The sequence below is a fragment of the Pseudorca crassidens genome, chromosome 2, assembly GCF_039906515.1.
Source record: "Pseudorca crassidens isolate mPseCra1 chromosome 2, mPseCra1.hap1, whole genome shotgun sequence".
NCBI lineage: Eukaryota > Metazoa > Chordata > Mammalia > Artiodactyla > Delphinidae > Pseudorca > Pseudorca crassidens.
In genome coordinates this window covers 19,766,200-19,772,199 of record NC_090297.1, presented here as the reverse complement: position 1 = coordinate 19,772,199, position 6,000 = coordinate 19,766,200, and positions in this window count along the sequence as shown.

Genomic DNA, 6,000 nt, shown 5'->3' with positions numbered 1-6,000 from the left:
GGGTCCTGGAACAGAAAAAGGACACTAGGGCTTCCCTGGTGGCGCAGTGGTTAGGAATCCACCTGCCAATGCAGGGGACATGGGCTCGAGCCCTGGTCCAGGAAGATCCCACATGCTGCGGAGCAACTAAGCCCGTGTGCCACAACTACTGAGCCCGCACGTCATAACTACTGAGCCCGCATGCCTAGAGCCCGTGCTCCGCAACAAGAGAAGCCACCGCAATGAGAAGCCCGCGCACCGCAACGAAGAGTAGTCCCCACTCGCCACAACTAGAGAAAGCCTGCGTGCAGTAACAAAGATCCAACGCAGCCAAAAATTAAATAAATTTAAAAAAAAAGAAAAAGGACACTACGTAAAAACTGAGGAAATATGAATTAAGTGTGGATTTTAGTTAATAATAATGTATCAATATTGGTTCATTAATTGTAACAAAGTTACCATGTTAATGTACGATGTTAATAACAGGGGAAGCTGGGTGGGGAGTATAGGAACTTCTGTACTATCTTATCAATTTTTCTGTATACCTAAAACTGTTCTAAAATAAAATGTTTATCCAAAAATGGGGGGAGAGAGGGCAGCAAGTGCAAAGGTCCTGAGGCAGGAGTGTGCCTGGTGGGATTAGCAAGGAGGCACTGCTTGAGGGAGATTAGGAGGAGAGGAGATCAGAGAGGTAGGTGTACAGGCTGGTGGGACAGTGTAAGGACTCCTTTCTTTGCTGCGAGGAGTATATAGAACCACCGGGAGTCTTTGACATCATCTGATTTGTGATCTAACAGCACCTCTCTGGTTGCTTTGTTGAAACTGGACCATGGGGAGGGGGGCAAGGGCTGAAGCAGGAAGGCCAGTGAGGAGGTTCCTGCAGAAGTCTGGGTGAGAGAGGATAGTGGGTCAGACCAGGATGGTAGCAGTGGAGGAGGTGAGAACAGGTCAAATTCTGGAAATATTTTGTTTTTCCAGGGGGAGAGCTGACCGGATTTGCTGACAGATTAGATGTGCAGTGTGAGAGAAAGAGAGCAGTCGGGGAGGATCCAGGGGTAGCCTGAGCAACTGGAAGGATGGAGGAAGACAGGTTTGGGAGGAAATTAGGAACTCGGTTTAAACAGATTGAGTTAGAGGAGTCGTCAAGAGGCATCTGGAAATACAAGTCTGGAGCTGAGGAGAGAGACCTAAACTGAAGATTATGAATGATGTTGGAGTCAGCAGCAAAGAAACAAAAGTTTAAACTCTGAAACCTCGGGAGGTGGGATCACCTTGGGGCAGGGAGGGTGAATGCTCAGGCGTGGACACACACACACACACACACACACACACACACACGTGAGTGTGCTTGCGACCATTTAAGCTTAGAGACTCACCCATTTAAGCTTAGAGACTTCCATGTCTTCGCTCATATCATCCTTGCAACAAACTCCCCAGCCTACTTCTCTTATGTTCTTCCTAAAACAGCCAGGAGGACTAGTGACGTGATGGGTGAGGTGAAGTGCGAACCAGCCCAGTGCCCGGCAGGTACCTATTCATTGAATTCTCACAGCAACAGTGTGACCTGGGGACCATTTTCATCACCCCCATTTGACAGATGAGGAAACTGAGGCACAGAGAGTTCAGGTGACTTGGTCCAAGCTCTGTCCAACCGAAAGCATCCTAGCAGGTGGGTGTCACATCACCCCCTGCTGCTCTCACAAGGAATTCGGTTTATTCAGAGTCAGGGCTCATCAGTGGGCAGACAGCCTTATGCACAGGGCTTCCCCCACAAAGGCCCTGGTATCTGCTGAACCGCCTGCCACGCTGCCTGCACTGCCCCTGCTGGGCTAATTCCTTCGGTTCTCAGGACATTTTTGGCTTCCAGTGTGGTGGCCGGGATGGAGTGAACAGGGAGCACAGTAAGCTGTCAGTTCCCACCCCCGGGGGCCCAGCTATATAGAGGCCTGGGAAGTTGTAACATGCTCTCCCAAAGCTAGTTTTGATAGTTCAAAAAGGCTGCACAGGTGACTTGAAAGGTAGAATTCTCTTGCTTTTCAGCTCCACTGGCCCCTGCGGTGGATCAGAAGTCCTATGAGCAGTTACCTCCTAGACTAATACAGCATTGGTAGTAATCAATAATACACAGTTACTTTTGTTTTTTGGTAAAATCCTTATACGTGGAGCTCATGAGAGAGGAAGATAATGAAAGGGGCCTGGTGGCGGGAAGGCTAGGACCCACTGCCTGGGGCTTCGTCTACTAGAACTATATATAGGTGTGGTGACTGCGGGCTTCTTGGTCCCCCAGCCCAGCAGCACCTTGGCTTCTTTTTTGTAACAACCTCTCTATTTTTGTGTGTAGCTTGGGGCAGGGGACACATGCTCTGGCCCCCACCGTGAAGCTGAGGGGGCCCAGGCTCCTGCTCTCCACCCCAAGGTTCAGCCCAGGGGAGGGCAGAAGACTCAAGCTTGCACAATTGCTCTCCATCAGTCAGCTTTTGCTGTGGTAACAAACAGCCCCCAACTCTCAGCGGCTTACGCCAATAACTCCTCTTTGTGTTCACGGGCCTGAGGGTTGGTTTGGCTCGGCTCAGCTCCCAGCCAGGTACGGCCCCTCTCTGGGAAATACTGTTCTCCTGGCAGAGAGGGCCAGAGGCTAGCCTGAGCCACTCAGGCTCACTTAAAGCTTCTGCGCAGCTCTGGCACAGGTGCTGTCCACTCACATTCCAGAAACCAGCTGGCGCCCAGGAGGGTGGCTGCATAATCCTCTCAGTGGGGCTGGAGTGGACGGCTGGGAACCATCATACACATCTACCACAGACTCTTACTCGAGAGAGGCTGGGTCACGGACTCATTTACCCCAGGAGCAGGGCCCGGGCCCCACTGAGCACTTCCTGCCTGCGAGAGCCCACACTGGCTGACTCCTGTCTTTCCCAGCTGGCTTCTCAGCTTCCAGACAACACTGTACGGGCTTGCCCTGTACCTTTCCATTCAATTCCCTTTTGGATTTATTGTCCATGTCTATGGCTTGCAATATAAAAACCTCAGATAAGAAGAGAACACATAGTAACAACAAATTTAAGGTGATGCTAACAGAATTTCTTTTTGGAAACTGGAGGGCTAACAATTTAAACGGGTAAAATCACTTGTGATGAACGTGGTTGGCAAGGGGAGTCCAGGACAAGGGCCACAAGGGAAGCCCAGGGGCCGGACAGCAGAAGAGAGCCGACCAGGGTCTCTGCAGGGAAGGTGGGCAGACAGACCAGCTTCCCGGACAGCTCAGTTTGGCCAGCTAAAAACACCTTCAGTCCTGGCCCGGCCCCAGGCCTGCAAATGCCCATAACACCTGTCTGAGGCTCCAGACCCCGGCCAGGACTGAGGCTTCCTCTCGTTATCCTCTAGTTCCACTTCTCAACCCTGACTGTACATTAGAAACCCCTGCAGAGTTTAAACAAAACAAAACAAAGCCCAGGTTCCTCCCAGCCTGGTTAAATCAGGCTTTTTGGGGGTGGGCCCTGGGGAATGGGCATTTTTAAGAGCTCCCCGGGTGGTTCTAACGAGCGACCAGGGTTGAGACCTGAGGCCTACTTCTCCTCCAGATTCTGCAGTGCATGGAGAGGGATGCCAGCCCCGGGATGCCAAGATATGTAGATTTTTCAGCAGAAAACAAACAAAAATCTGGATGTGAAATCCCCAATTTTCAAATGTTGAGTTGTTGTTTTGGCTTTTAATTACATTTAAAGTGTGTTTTAAAAACCATTATTTTTTATTATAAACATAATATTAGGTTTCTGGTGGAAAATTTGGAATATACAGTGAAATGTAGAGAAGAAAATGAAAGTCACCTATAATCTTAACTGCCCCTTGGGTTCTGAATACGGAATGATTCCAGGACGTTCTGAAAGAATGTTCCCACTTCAATGCGCTGGGGGAGAGGGGCCCCCCGGAGTCTTTTCCTGCAGAAACAGAGTTCCAATTCTTGAAAGCCTGGACATTCAACCCCTTTAAAAGGCTGGTCCCTTAGACCTTTGATGCTTGTCAGAGACAGACTTTGAGAACCCACCTTATTTTTTAGATCAATATTTCTTCTTCCTAATACATAATAACAAAATTACAATCAGAAAGAAAGAAATCTTTAGGGAAGAACCTCTGCTGTCCAGTGGAGACAGCGCTGGAGGTGAAAAGAAGACCTCTGGCTAAGATCGCATGTGCCCTCTGGTGGCAGCTGGAGGGGATGGCTTCACAGGGCCATCAAGTCAGTGGTTGTCAGAAACAACTTTTCAGGCCCTACCTCAGTTCTTTTGAATCAGAAACTCTGAGTGTGGGACCCAGCAATTTGTGTTTTAACAAGCCATTTAGGCACTTCCGATAAGCCCTAAAGTTTGAGAACCATTGTTCTAGATAAGTACAGGCCTGGTACCAGATAATATGTCAAAACAGCACAAGCTCTGAGGACAAAAGGGAAGGAAATGGTGAAGGCACTGGTGCTGGACAAACACCTCCTCAAGGTCCCTGCCCACACTCGGCCCCATCTCCCTGTCAGCCCTGAGGTATCTGGAGGCTGCAGAGTTGGGGAACAGGGGCAGAATGGACCACTGCCCAGAGTAAACCCATCCAGGCTTCTTGGACGGGGCTTAAAAGGCCACACCACATTGTGTGAAACTAAGCCTTGGATTCTTAGGACAGAGATCAGAGGTATAAGGGCAGGGTGATTCCAGAACCCTAGCAAGCCCATCCTGAGGGGATGCAAGACTTGAACTTCAGGTAGAGGCAGAGGAATGAAAAACAAACACTGAGGTAGGAATAAAGCAGGAGCAAAGTAAGCCCCAGGAAGGAGGGGGCCGAGAAAAGAAGTGTGCTCCCCTTGGGCAGATGGATCAGTCTTTAACCAGATACCTTCCTGGAGGAAATGCTTTATAATTCGATTACTGTCAGAATGAAAAAGCCCCACATTGACTCAAGATGCAGCGGTGCTGGCACTCGGGGAAATTGGGTCTGAGGCTCCAACTGGATAGAAAACGCCTAGGCCCCCAGCAGGTTCCCTGCAGCGAGGCTTCCCTGACAGAGGAGTGATGGTTTTCAGGGCATCCAGCTGTTTAGAAAATCTCTGCACCTGGCAAAGTCAAGCAGGAGTTTGTAGAAAAATCTGACAAGAAAAACAAGGTTTCAGCAGAAACCAGAGACAGGCAGATGGAAGCTGTCTTGGTAAATACGCCACTTCAAATTTTCTCCTCCCCTAGAAACAGTTCTGTTTATACTGTCATTCTAACGGTAGTATTAACGAGATGCTCTGATTCAGTTAAGACACTGTATTTCAGGTTACATGTCCAATCTATTAATTAACTTTATTCATTCAGTAAGTATTCACTGAGCACCTACTGTGTGGCAGTCATTGTTCTAGGTTCTGGGGTTAAGCGGTAAACAGATGAAAATCTCTGCCCTCGAAGAGTTTGCATTCTAATGGCGGGGAGGGGAGAGATAATAAACAAAATAAGCAAAATGTGTAACACGTTGAGTTCTTCATCTCCAGCTTGCCCCTCAAAAATTAAGCTCTTGTTCTGAATTTTCAAAGCTGAACTAGGAGAGTGACAGTGTTGAGAGTCTTCAGGTTAGAAAAGTCAGCTCAGGCAGGGCTTCTAAACAAGTCATATGCAACTGAATCAACCGGAGACATTGTTAAAGTGCAGCTTTAGATGGGGGCCTGGGGAAGAGCTCCCAGTGCTGATGCTGCAGGCCCACAGTGCGCACCACACTGCTGAGGACCCCACTTGGGAGTCAGGCTGCGGGGACAGAGCTGGCCCGGAATGCATACTCCCAGCCAGACAGGCCTCACGGCCGCTCCCTGCTGGAGCTCCAGCTCCTAACCTCAGCAGAGGCCCTAGCTAGTTCACAGAGCACTCCTCTCCCTGATTTCCACAGCAACTCCTTCCGGCAGGCTGGGCAGCCAGGAACAATACTCCTTCTTAAAGGGGAGGAAACAGCACCTACCCCAGGGAAGTTGTGCTGGTGGCAAAGCTGGGAGCAAACTCCCATCTCTGTCTA